This window comes from Mus caroli, unplaced genomic scaffold, assembly GCF_978045245.1.
Source record: "Mus caroli unplaced genomic scaffold, Mus_caroli_1 scaffold_13, whole genome shotgun sequence".
In the NCBI taxonomy this organism is placed as follows: Eukaryota; Metazoa; Chordata; class Mammalia; order Rodentia; family Muridae; genus Mus; species Mus caroli.
Genome location: NW_028227268.1, coordinates 14,347,099 through 14,361,272, shown reverse-complemented (window position 1 = coordinate 14,361,272; position 14,174 = coordinate 14,347,099). Strand labels below are relative to the sequence as shown.

The window sequence follows — 14,174 nt, the reverse complement described above, 5'->3', positions numbered from 1 at the left end:
CCTTGAGGTTGTGGGTTCCCAACACACAGCCCCGATGCTACTCCAAAGCTTTTGTCCCTGAGGGGCAGGGTGGGCTGACTTCCCTTGCATGGGGTGAGCAGTGGGCTCTGACTGGCCCAGCACTGGGGGCTTAGGCGGATGAATACCCACGGGTGGGCGCTGCCTTTCACCTCCATACGTATGATCTTGGCTTTGGAGGTATGGCCCACAGGGGCAGCTACAGCAGCAGGGACAGGGCTGGCACAGTTGAAGAGGAAAAGCCTAGAAGCTGGGTCTTGCCTGCCCAGCCTCTCAGAGGCCAGGCCTCCAGCTGGGCCCTAATTCGCAAGGCTGCTGCCAGCGCTCATTCATAAATGATGAAAAAGCTCTCAGCAAATGCCGAGCCATGCTTCGTCCCCCAAGGCCCCTGCTGGGGACCTGAGTGCGGAGCAGACTGAGTCCCTGGCACTCTGTGGACCAGCGAGTACCTTACCTTGTGTCAACTCTGAGGTCCACTACAGCCAGTGTCTCTCTGGACAAATGAGCAGGGCTGACTGCTGACATTTGACTGTTGGAGATGGGGTTGGGTACACTTGGGACTTCCCTCCAGGACCTCAGAACAGCAAGCTTTGGAGGTTTCTGTTTGCTGACAGGGCTTATGACAGCTGGCATTGAAAAGGGCAGCCAGAGGAACATGTTTTCTGATAGTCTGGGGAGGTGGGGAGGACCGGAGAAAGGCAAGGGAGCTGATGGCCCTTATTGGAGGAGCAGACTTAGCCTTTGGAATTAAAGCCAGTTCCATCTAGTCCCCAACCGTACTTCTAGAAACCCACTATGCTTAAGTCCTAGAAACCAACTGTCCCCATCCTCAGAGGGAGACTCAAAGGGGAAAAGGTAGCCACACCCAGAGGTGAGCATTTCCACAGTGGGCCTCCATATTCCCTTTCTTAAGGTTCCCCACAGAGCAACCCCACTCTGATGAGAGGCCCTTCTTAGGTGATGTGTTCATCTACAGTCTAGCCAAGGGCAGACCAAGATTTTACAGGCCCTTACGTTTTTTGTAACTGGACAGGCCCTCTTACAAAACAAAACAAAACAAAACAAAACAAAACAAAACCGCCCAATAAATGCTGAGCTGGGCTGGGCCTTGGTGGGGCTGGGGCTGGGGCTGGGGCTGGGGCTGGGGCTGGGGCTGGGGCTGGGGCTGGGGCTGGGGCTGGGGCTGGGGCTGGGGCTGGGGCTGGGGCTGGGGCTGGGGCTGGGGCTGGGGCTGCCTCTGCAGCTGTGGAGGCTACCATTGGGCGGACCCCAGGCCACAGGATCAATGTGGTATACAGATGCAGCGTGGACACAACAGCCCTCCCTCCCTGCTCAGGACGCCCCTCACGTGGTGGGTACGCTCTGAATCAGGGTCTGGGAAACTTACAGGTTTCTGCCTGACACTCCCTATATCCCCTTCCCACCCCCAGCCCCCTGCAATTTACCACCTAATCCAACCCAGGCAGGACTGCTTCAGGCTATGTAAACACAACTTTCTCTGTCTGAGAAATGTGGGCTGAGTGGGTGTGCTTTGAATGCTATTGGGAAAAGCTTTTTTTTTTTTTTTTTTTTTTAAGATTCCTTTTTAATCTGAAGTGTGTGTGTGTGTGTGTGTGTGTGTGTGTGTGTATGTGTGTGTGTATGTATGACGGTACGGCTGAAAAGTGTGTGTGTGTGTGTATGTGTGTGTGTATGTGTGTGTGTATGTATGACGGTACGGCTGAAAAGTGTGTGTGTATGTGTGTATATGTGTGTGTATGTGTGTGTATGTGTGTGGTGTAGTGTGTATAATGTATGTGTGTGTGTGTGTGTGTGTGTGTGTGTGTGTGTCTGAATGTGAATACTGGTACTCTTGGAGACCTGAAGCATTGGATTTCTCTGGAGCTGGAGTTGCAGGCAGTCATTAGCTACCTAATAAGGGTGTTGGGAACTGAACTCCAGGTCGCTATAAGATCAGTTCGTTGATCTTAAGCCCTGAGCCATCTCTTCAGCCCCCGGGAAGTTTTTTATTGCTGGGTACCTGGGAATGCCCAGGGTTAGACTGAAAAATATGATAGACGGATGGATGGGTGGTAGATGGGTCTTGTCAGCCACAGACTCTGCTTGTCTTAAACTTTACATATGGGGTTCCAGGAGATTGGTACAGATAGCCCTTTGTAGCTGAGGATTCGTTGCTTATGGGTCAACAAATGAAAAATACGATTATACTATATTAGATATTATATGTAATATGTTTGTGCATAGATGGTTTCCTTACTACTCCCTAAACATTACAGCATAACAATGATTTATAAGGCATTTATATTGCTTTAGGTATTGTCAGTCATCCAAAGATGATTTGAAGTACTCAGGAGAACATGTGAAGGTTATATGCAAATATTGCCATTTTATACAAAGGATCTGAATATGCTCAGGTGTCCGGAGGGGTCTGGGACCACCCTTATGGATAACCAGAGTCTGCTGAACGATGACCACAAGACTCCCTGTCCTTATTTCCTTTCCAGATCCATCAGGTACATTCATTCACCCCAGCAAACATTCTCTCAGGCCACAGACTTGGATGCTCTGAAATCGTGAGTGGAGGCCACTGTCCCCCAACCTCTAGGAACCATAAGCAGATATCCAGTGACATGGTAGATACATTGTGTGTGTGAGTCTAGGCTCTGACTGGGAACTCTGAGAGCAGAGAGAGGAAGTGTGTCACCATAACGAGGGATGATGGTCACCTGTAAGTTACTTTCTGACGGAGGCATGGGGTGGGTGAGCAGCTGCTCCCTGAAAGAGTCCATCCCAGCATGCAAGAGGACGGTACGGCTGAAAAGTAGGCAAGGATTTCAAGCCACAATTCTACTTTGAAATGGGAAAACAAGCTCAGCCTTTAGATCTGTTACTTCCTTCAGATCTTTTGCTTCCGTGTCCTGCGTACTTGGACATCGCGTCCTGACATGTACACAGTCTCTGGCCATCATCAGCTAGAGACCTTGGACACAGTACCCTGAGATGAACGTGGTCTCTGGCCATCGGCTAGAGTCGCCTTTGTTAATTACAAGCAAGAATGTTAAGTGTGTCGTTGGCAGTTAACAGTTCGTATCCCGGGCTCATAGTTGGGGAATGAGTCGGGGGATTATTTTCTCTCAGGATGGGTGTTCACCAGTCAGGGGATACCCCCAATAAGGAGATCCTTACCCACGTGATCAGGGGACACTGAGAGGAGTCCAACAGCAGCTTCTCCTGAGGGTCTGAACCAATATACTAGGCAAACACACAATCGCACAGGAGCAAAGATGCCATTCACTAACTGGTATGGTACACCCCTTGATTCAGCACCAGGAAGTGACCAGGAGAGAGTCACCTCCTCTGGGCTCTGGATTCTGAGAAGGGTGGTTCCAGTCCATTACATGGCAACAAGTGCTTCTAGACTGAAGAGCTCATCTTCTTTTACTCCAAGCAAAGCTACCGTGCTTCCCATCACTGGGAGAAACAGAAGGGTGTTGAAAATTGTATGATTATCTAAGGTGAATCCCCAACCAAAACCAGAAGTCTCACAGGTTTTCAGGTTCTGCCACCTGGCGTCTTCTGTGTGACCCACTGAGCCAATGTTTTGTAAAATCTGTTTGTACAGGGGAGAGGGGGAGCCATCATTACTGAGCATCTAGCAACTGCCTGGGTTTGCGGTTGAGCTGATCTAATCCCCACAATAGCCCTTTAAGTCTGGTATTATCACCTTCCCTTTACAAAGACCGATACTCAGATTTAAGGAGCGCTGAAGCAAATTCCTCAAGATCATGCTCCCAATCAGGAACAAAGGCAGAAATCAAAGTCAAGTGCACCTGGCTGCGAGTCACCCTTTGTAATAAAACCCCTCCATCTGTGGCAGGCAAATCCTAAGGTGGCCCCAAGATATCTCTGGGAGGGTGAGTGGGACCCGCGAATATGCTAATGGGGTGATGTAATATAGATTTCCTGTTCAGGCTGGGGAAGAAGCCATGGATATGTGTCCTCTCAGTTCCCAGCCCGGAAGCAAACAAAGGGCCTTGCTTTTGTGAACTGTCAGTGGGGTCACAGGGCAAGCCACCATGGGCAGCTTCAAGGCTCCTGGCTGAGGGAGGGCGGGTTGGCAGGCCTCCAGCAGACAGCCACAACTATTTTCTGCCAGCAACCAGCAAACTTGTAAAGGGTTCCGCACTCCAGGACAGAATGTGTCCCATCCCACACCTCATCTGTATCCTCGGCAGAGGGCCTACAGAATATGTCCCCTTTCCCAAGCCATGAAAACGGTGACATAACTGTCTGTGCTTTTTGAAGCCATGGAGACATTTGTGATGAGTTATAGGAAGTATTTTTTTTTTAAATGAATATGTGTGTCACAAAAAGAGTTCATCTTGCCTTTGGAAACTCAAACCAGCCTTGAAGAAGGTCATGTGACCTTTGGGAAACTGTTTCATCTAAGACTAAGACAACGAAAATGGGCCTACAGTCAAGACTTATATCACAGGGTTGGCTTGTAGGGAGCAATGAATAGATCATGAGTTTGCATTCTTAGACTCCATAGTGAATTCTGTGTGTGTGTGTGTGTGTGCGTGTGTGCCAGGGAACAACATTGGGCATCAGCGTTGTATGCACACTGCAACTGCTTTACCCCTGGGTGGACTTTTGTGGCCTGCACACACTAGGACCTTGTGTGATCTGAGGTATGCCACCATGCACGAACTGGCACCAAGAGCAATAGGATACGCCACTCACCCGTCACCTGTCTACTGAGATTCCTTGCACTTTAAGGAACTGCTCTCCCCAGCTTCCCTTACCTCTGGTTTCTCAGCAGCCTTGGTCAAAGGGAGGCTGTATCTGGTGTCTATAACAGGAGCCTACTGTCAGTTCTTTGTTAGAGCAGTAGTGGCTGCGGAGTGCAGGAGGCTCTACTCTGTCCTCTCTGCCTGGCACCTTGGTTTTGAAGTTACCCAGAGTGGCCTGCCTCATTATTGTGCTTCGGTGTCTCCAGGGACCAGAACCCGGGTGCTGACAGTCAGAGGTCTCCTGGGTGTTGACAGACAGTCAGTCAGTGGGGCCCATGCTGCTTCTCAGGCAGCACTGTGGGAAGGAGGCATGAGCAGGGTGAGGAAGAGCACCTGTTTCCTGGAAGTTCTTCCTGGAAGCAGAGTAGGCAAGTCTCCTGCAAAGCTCCAAACCTTCCCCTGCCCCAGCTGTGGGCTCCTGCAGGGCAGAGCCGCCTACCCCACCCATGTCCTCCTATTGCTGACCCAGAGTCATGCATCCCTCTCATCCTGGATCTAGAGGGTACTGACCTCTGCACCGATAGGTCTGCATCCTATTTCTAGGATGAGAAGCAGACCAAATGCCATGCTTCCTCCCCTCCCCTTCAGATTCCATCTGCCTACTCTGGATTCTTCTCACGAGGTCCAAACAACGTCTTTGCCTCAGGGCCTTTTCTGCTTCCTCTCATTCCAAATTGCCCAGAAGTGGTGAGCACTCGGCCTCAGCTGTCTCGCCTAGCACTTTTCAGCCAGGAGGACAGGTCCAGGCTCCTCACAGACAGGAGGAAAGCGCCTGTTAGCTTCTGCCTCTGCCTCTTCCAGGCCCTCCTGCCCCTCCCCTGATGTCTGCTCAGACACCGGTGCATTTCTTAGGCAATCCATGGCTCGTGTTCACACCTCCTCGGAGGCACACGATGCCCAAGGTTACAGTTAGCGCTGGATCTAACTGTGTGTCCATGTCTAGTGTGTCCTCCATGTTTCCCACCTTCTGTCTTGAACCCTCTTTTTCCTGTTGCCCCGACAAACTCATGGTTAACTCCCCAGCCTGGGTCACACGGGTGACATCTACAAAATCCTCCACAATTCCTCACTTCCAGCCCCGTCCTGCGGCTGAAGCTCCTGTGTGTGCAGGGTCACATGCTTGCTGTGTATAAAAACGTGATGGCTGTCTGTCCCTCTCTCCACACTGGATGCTCAGACTCTTTGAGGAACAGGCAAGCATTTTATGTGTCTCAGGGAACTCCATTAAGAGTCAGCTAAATGGACAAGGAGTACACATTGTGTGGATTAATGAGGACAACAGGTGTCTCTGTGTGATCCTCCCCCTGTCCGAGGGAATCCTCTACATTCTGTAAGACCCCGAGGCAGCACCACTTCCTCCGAGAAGCCCTTTGTGATTTCTCCCCAGGCAGACAGAGGCTAAGTCATTCTAGACTTGAGACATAAGGAATTTCTCCTGTCCAAGGGTTGCAGCATATCATCCCTCACTTAGGAACCCCTCAAGGGTAGGCTCCACGCTAAGCATGCTATAGTAAGTGGCTGGAAGAATCCTGTTGGAACTCAGGTTAAGGCACGCCTGGGTGAGTTCAAGTCCAAATCTCCTCCTGCTGTGTTACCTTGTGAGGCTGAGAGGACCTACCTTTCATGGGGTTTCTGAGACTTAACTGGAGGCTACAGGTCCCAAGGCATGAACCTGGGGGCGGTCATGTCATTCTAGAGAGCTCTACACCACAGAATTTGCTGACAAAGACCCTTTTCTTCCAGCATCCCAAAAAGGCACTTGTAAAACAACTGCTGAATGAGTGAATGAATGAATGAATGAATGAGTGAATAAGTGAACAAGTCTGTGAGTCCCCAAAACTTAGCAGGGGCTAGGTATATGCATCTCCAGTGAGCTGAGTGTATCCGATTCAAATAACAACCAGAAGCCCTAAATTAGGAATTGTTGGGGGCATCTGAGGGTTCGAGCAGGCAACCTAGGGGGCTTTTGCTACCCCACATTGTGGATAGCTTTTACTGAAGCTGATAGACAGAGTACACTCCTGAGACAAGTCAGGTGGACATGCCTCCACACCCGTGTGACTACCACCCAGGTAGAGACAGAACATGTCCACAGCCTGGGAGGCTCCTCTTCTCGCCCGCCCATCAGTGCTCCCAGAGATGCCATTTTGCTACCCACAGTCCAGACAGTCTTGGTGCCGTTTAACTTGATCCGAACGGAAGCCTGCAGGATGGTGGCAGTTTTCCCACCTGTGTGTGCTAGCCAGGAGCCGGTAGGTGAGTGCCATCACTGGGATCTGGCTCTGGACTTTGGGTGACATCCCCTGTGGAACCTTCTTTCCTGGAGGTTGGATATGTGTGGAGAATATCCTCTTAGAGAGCTGTCTTAGCAGACTGCCCCCTGTCTCACTGAGAGCACAGCGTCCTCAGAACTGCCACGTCTCACAGCAGCTCCATCCTCTGGGAGTCAGATTTGGACCCAACATCATTCAGGGTTATGATCACAGAGCTTCACAGAGCTCTAGCCTCCTCCTCCATGAAGCCTGCCATGCCAGCCTGGCCCACAGCCAGCATATAGCAACCCCTGGGATGCCCCTGCTGGGTGAGTCCTGCTTGCTCGTTACACCCAGTCTCTCCCTGTAGCATTAATTGCTTACATTATGATCCCCCATCTCCTGGGGTCACTGTAGGCTCTCTGGGATATTCACAGGGTGCAGAGACAATGCAATCCCGCTCTCGATTACTGTGTAGCAGACACACTGCATGATAGCTCTTTGCATAGGGCTGAGAAAGACTTCAGACCAGGCTTTGCAGCCAGAGACTGGGGTATCAGTACCCACTGTGTCTCATAGGGGATGCATGCATGCGCATTGCCAAGATGAGGCTTACTGTGGGAATGCCTGTGCGGTAGTTTCAGTAGGTCGTAGTCAGTACGGTCATTGAATGGGAGCTGGTAGAACTGAGGCAAAGGAGGAAAGCCAGAGGCAACTAATTTTGATAAGAACCCCAAATTCACTAGCTGCTGCTTTTGAAGCCTTAAGCATGCGTCTTGACTTCTCTGTTCCTCAGTTTCTCCCTCTATGGGAAGTAGCGATGGTTGCTGCCTCTGAGGGGAGCTGAGGATTAAGCAGGTGAATGCCTATCAATGCGTAAAATCCACTCGGGCAGCTGCTGGCACACAGTAAGGACCAATGCAACCACTAACTCTGCTTCTGTCCACAACCTACCTGATTACCTGGTAGTTAATTCAATAATTAATTAAACACGGTTAAATCCAAGCTGTTAAGAGGAGGAACGGACTAGCGTAAGGGAAGTGCACGGAGCGGGAGATAATAGATACTGTGCTTGGTCCGCAGAGAGCACTTGAGAGCTGCTAAAGGATTTGTAATTATGATAAAGAGAAAGGTGATCAGCAGGGGGTGGGGCAGATGGAGAAGAAAGCACACACCATGGACTGGATGGGGACTGGATGGGGCTAGCTTGGGCTTCTCCCTGCTTGGGCTCACTTGTAAAAGGGAAGAGGGTCTCCTGAGGGTGTGGACCCCAGCATCTTGTCAGTGCCTGGCACCAACCAACATTTTATAATGATTGATTTTAAGCCAGAAGTGGGCAAGCAACATGCACATATACATGTGCATATATGTATATGTGAATATGCATATATGTATAATACACAAGATAGCAACCATATATGAACTATATATATGCAACCATATACAATCTATAATGCAGTCACATATAAGATATATAATTCAAAAACAAAAATTCCAGGTAGACCTCCTTCCCTCTCCTCTAGAAGTTGGCAGACTCAGGAGAAATAGGCACTTCCAAGAATCTGAAAGGCCTTGAAGGGTCACAGATGAGTGCTTTGTTTTCAGGTTCCAGGAAAGACCGAAGAAGAAAGAAGTGACGTCACCACCGTCACCGCTGGAGGGACAGTAATTCTGATCAGAATCTCGAATAACTTTTCCAGGTCAAGTGCTTGCTGGCATCAGAGCTGAAGAGCGCTGGGCTCTCACGGCACTGCGTCTGCCGCAGTGTTCATTTATACCTTTGACCTAATGGGGACCCCTGCTAATGGGAAGCAGCGCGGTGACCTGGCCATCAGGATGGAGAGGGAGCTTAGATGTCTGCGGCAAGTGGCATTTAAAGGGTCAAGTGACTGTGACACAAGAGAAAGAGGTCACATTGTCACCAGCATGAAAAGGCACCCTGGAAGCTGCCTTTCCTCTTGTGGACTCACTATGCAGATTTTCCCAAACTCTACACAAATGGAATTAGTGATGGGAAATCCATTTTTTTGGAGAGAGTACCCATTATCTGAACGAGTGTGAGGATTTTTGGAACAATGAGGCAGTTTAAACTTGTCACAGGGGAAGAATTTCAGGAGCTAGGGGCAGGCAACAGATCAAAGCTCTTCTGTCTAACCGTCACTAGATTCCTATTTTTGTGAAATGTGGTCAGCCTGGCCGCCCCCTAGGGCACTTCTCGGCACCCCAGGGCTCTCTCTCTGAGGTACTCAGCTGTACATACGTGATAGAAGTTCCTAAGAGCCCACACCCACATTTCATTTCCCCCTCAATTACTTCGTGGCACTTTTTTTATGGGAGAGGATAGCTCTCTAGGATGAAAACACAGTACATAAACTGCAACGTACGGGAAATAAAAGATCCAGCTATGGACAGCTCTTGAAAGCTTTGATCCAGGAATCAATTTGGTTATAAGTCAGGGGCAGCCAGTCGTGAAAACCCTGGCCAGAAGCCATGGGCGTGGTGCCCAGATGCATTTAAGAATAAAGACTCGAAACACCATCAGTGGGGAAGGAACACACGCATCCATTCATCTGTCTGGAGACTGGCCCGGTGGTTTCCCGTGATTTAAGCGTGAGGTTTATACCACCAACCCCAACATAATAGAAAATTTGGAAACCATAGGAGATAAGATAAATCACTCCTGGTTACCATGACTACCGCATTAACAGTTTGGTGAATTTCCTTCCAATATTTTTCCCAGCCATCACCACAGTCACATCTACTCCGCACCCGATGATCTTTAAAGGTCCCACGACTGTGGGTTTTCCACTCACTCAATTTGCTATTTAATAGAATTCTCCCTGTGTTTAAGAACCCTCCTAATCATGGCAGAGTTAAAATAATACTTTCTTTTTTTTTAAAATCTAGGAAATATTTCAATAACTTTAAAAAGGCTGTCTCGCACCAGAAGCTTGCATGCTTTAAATATGGCCAGCCAGGAAGGGAAGAGGAGAAATTATTAGAAAGAAAAATTGAAAAGAAGGAGGGAAGATGGACAGGAAAGGAAGGGGAGAAACTGGTGTTCAGGAGAGCAGGGCCTGTGTTGGGGAGATGGCTCAGTGGGTAAAGTACTTCCCACGCAAGCAAGCTCCGGGACTAGAGCTTGAGCCATGGCGCCCACACAAACGCTGGGAGAGGTGGCACTTGGCCTGTCACCTCGGAGACAGAGTAAGAGACAGGCAGCTGCTTGGGGTTCTCTGGCTAGCTAGCCTGGCTAAGCTGGTAAACTGTAGGTTCAGTGAGAGACTCTGACTCAAAAATAAGGTGGAGTGAGATCAAGAGAGGCACATAACACTGAACTTGTCTTTCTCTACAAATACACACGTACACACACACACACACACACACACACACACACACACACACACCCAGAACACACACAGGAGTGGTGATAGACACAGACAAAGGGGGGCACACACACAAAAAGAAAAGAGGACCCCAGTGGTGGCCAGGAATGACAGGGATGGTATAGCTAGCTATGTTGGCATGGTGGTCACCCAAAAGAGAATCTTTGGAACACATCAAAAACAGTCACTCCAAAGGAGCTGACTAGTATGAGACGAGGAGACAGAAACTCAGAGGCCAGAGGGCAACAGCCTCAGGGCTTTGGGCTACAGATTATAAGTGATCACCAGGGTGGGAGAGGAGAGGCCTTCTGAATGGTTAAGCCAGTGGGACCTCTCAGCCACCAGGCATCTGGCCTGGACTCACGGTCAGGAATCCTTAGGTTCCTTAGACTCAAAGACAACAAAAGCCATTTTTCATGCAAGAGGAGTCAGCCATCAGGAGGAATCAGAACCCCTTTTGTATGACAAGCCAAATTGCTGAAGCGAGAAAATGTCTCAGGCGAGGGCTCAGATGCGAGCTGGGGATGGCGTGCTCGCCTGGGGAACCCTTGCTGTCAATGTGCACTTGTTATCGGAGCTTTTCAGAGCGAGGCCCGGAAGCAGTGCCGGGTAGCCTCACCCACACCCACAGCATCTTAATGAGGAGTTGGTGGCATGGCCTTGGCTGGGCTGTGCAGCCCCTGGATGAGAGCCTGAGTGTCCTGAGATGTCCTGAGAGAGTCTTGGTGGTGGGGGGCATCACAGTGGCTTTTTTTCTTGCCCGTGCTTTGGGGTATGGACTGGGAGTGAGGTGTGCACAGGTCCTGGGATTAAACATCAAAGGATTCTGTTCCCAAGTCCCATGCTCATTCTGGCTCTGCTACACCATCTCCAGGTGCTGCTGAGCGTCCTTTTACAGCATCAAATGAGATGAAGATGGTACAGGGCTACAGTTCCAGCCCCAAGCCAAGCACGCGACTCTCTCTCTGAGACTGCTACCACCCCATTTTACACACAAAGCAACTGAGTCTCGGAGAAGGTGGACTGATTGGCTTAGGGTTCCTGGAGGAGGAGGAGGAGGAGGAGGAGGAGGAGGAGGAGGAGGAGGAGGAGGAGGCAGTCTGGACTCAAATCCTGACTCACCCAAGTCTGCCTCCGTCTCACTGCCCTGCCTGCTCCCTGCAATGCAATTACAAGAATACTGTTTGGTTCAGGCCTGCTGTCTGACAGGCTCTCTCCACACCCCACCGTGTGAAATGCCTCTTTTTGTTGTAGGCGGCTCTCCAGAACCAGAAGGGAAATATTTGCACTTTTGGGGGTCTACTGTGCCAGCCTTTGTCATTCCAGACAGCCCCTGATCTAGATTGGAGTGCATCCTGGTGGTTTCTCCCAGGGAAGGTAAGAGCAGTGAGTTCTAGCTTCCATACCTACATCTGTCTTTACCCTACTGCCATCTCTGTGACCCTCTGGAACCCTAGCACAGCTTTTCTGTACCCCCAAAGTCTTCTTGGAGCAGAACAGGTCGCTCAGGGTCACTGATGGCCATCTGCAGGGTCCTCTCGTTCAAAAAAGTGGTTAAGGAGATGGAGAGATGGCTCAGGAGTGTTTGCCACGCAATCGTAAAGACTGAGTTTGGATCTCTAGATCCCATCCCCTCAGGCTGGCTGGGCATGCTTGTAATTCCAGGCCTTGCAAGGCAGAGGATGAGGAAAAAGCTGGCTAACAGAATTGGCCATACAAACAGGTCCCCCAGGTAGGGTGAGAGACCCTGCCTCAGTGAATAAGGTCAAACAGTGACCAAGAATGAGTTCCCAAATCAAACTTCAGGCCTTCACATAGTGTGTGTGTGTGTGTGTGTTAATACACTTTCCCACTGCCCCCACCCACCATGAGAAAATGGGGGTGCTCTCCGCCCTGCTCTTGTCTTTTTTAGCCCAGGCAGTCCTTGAACCCTCTATGTAGCTGAGGATGACCTTGACCTGGTCCTAAGTGCTGGAATTACAGAAGTGCACCTCTATACTTTGTTGATGGGCTTCTAGGAATCAAACCTAGGGCTCTGAGTAGTTTACCAAACAACCCTGGCATCTGGGTTTTTCCTAGATGTCTTGAGTTCAAATTTCCTAGATGCTCTCCCTTTCTTGCCCAAACTAGGAAGGCCAACCTTCTAGGATCCTCATGACATCGTCTGTATTGCAACTTAATACCCACAACAAAAACCTGTCGCGGAGTCCCTCAGCCAGAGTTTTAGTTCAGAAGTCTGGTCGCCAATCTTAAGCCCAAAGCACTGGGGCTTAGTTCACATCACCAGGGGGAGCTGTTTCCATCCATCCACCCACCCATCTACCCACCTACCTATCCACCCATCCATCCACCTACCCACCCATCTACCCACCTACTCAATCATCCATCCATCCATCCATCCATCCATCCATCCATCCATCCATCCATTTGGGCTTCCATATCTCTATCCCCAGGCCATGGCTGTCTCAGCTCCAGGGGACAGGAGGTCTTCAGCCAGATACATAGCGAACCTGAGCTCTCATCTCTCCACAGGCAGCTACTCAGCCTTGAGAAACAGCTCTTCTGTAGGCTTCCTGGGTTGAGCCACTGCAAGATTCCTCCTAGCCTCCTACTTCTGTGCCTGCCCCCCAACTTCCACACTTCACATCCAGCCGGTCAGGGGGCTTCCTTCAGGCTTTGGAAAACACACTTCTTGGACATCCAACACCCACTTGCCTCCCACAGGCCACCGTCCTGACTTCAACTCTCGTCATTTCTACCTCAGTGGCCTCCAGATTCAACCCATCTGCTCTACAAGGGGAGTGTACCCACAAAACCCACTTGATGGCTGCTTACTACATGTAAGTCTAAGCTACCTCTCAAGCTTAGCAAGTGACACAGTGACTAAAATTTTCAAACATATTTATTTACTTGTGTGTGTGTATGTGTGTGTGTGTCTTGTGTATTCTAAGGCACGATTATGGTAGTCAGAAGGCAACTCAAGGGAGTTCGTTCTGTCCTCTCGCCTCGTGAGACCCAGGTAATAGACAGGCCATCTGGCTGGCAGCACAGAGTCATCTCACTGGCCTATGACTGAGGGACTCCTAATGAACTGGTCCAGCTTTTTTCCCAGACATCACCTTATGCAGTTCCCAGCCTTCTGGCTGCATCTTCAGCACAGCATGCTCTCCAGTGGGACAGTGACATCATGTATGGGCAGTCTTTGCGGCTCCTTGGGTAGAATCCCATTTGACCTTTGTGGGTGTTATATGATGGTTTAGCATCCATACACCCATTATTTACAGATGAGAAAACAGAGGCTCGGAGAAACAAAGGAACATGTCCAAGCAGAGAGAAGCGAGAGTCAAACACAGGTCTTGCCCACTGCCCTCAAGTTCTTCTCCCTCTCAGTGGATTCATTTCTTTCTTTCTTTTTCTTTTTTCTTTTTCGAGACAGGGTTTCTCTGTGTAGCCCTGGCTGTCCTGGAACTCACTTTGTAGAACAGGCTGGCCTTGAACTCAGAAATCCGCCTGCCTCTGCCTCCCAAGTGCTGGGATTAAAGGCATGCGCCACCACCGCCTGGCTAGCAGGTTCATTTCTTAAGAACTCTGGAAAATTTCAGAGCTGGAGGCATCAGGGGCCAAGCCAAGCCTTGTCACAAGTGGGGTGTGTTCTCACTGGAGGGAGCTGGGGAGTGATGTGATCTGGCAGATAGCTTGACAAGACCATTGTGACTGTGTGCAGA

At 50.0% G+C, this 14,174-nt stretch overlaps 1 protein-coding gene across 1 annotated transcript in view; it reads right to left on the bottom strand.

Moving 5' to 3' along the window:
- The window catches only part of Cacng4 (calcium voltage-gated channel auxiliary subunit gamma 4), a 59,921-nt gene that overhangs the window by 34,327 nt on the left and 11,420 nt on the right, over positions 1–14,174 (bottom strand). The window lies entirely within an intron of this gene.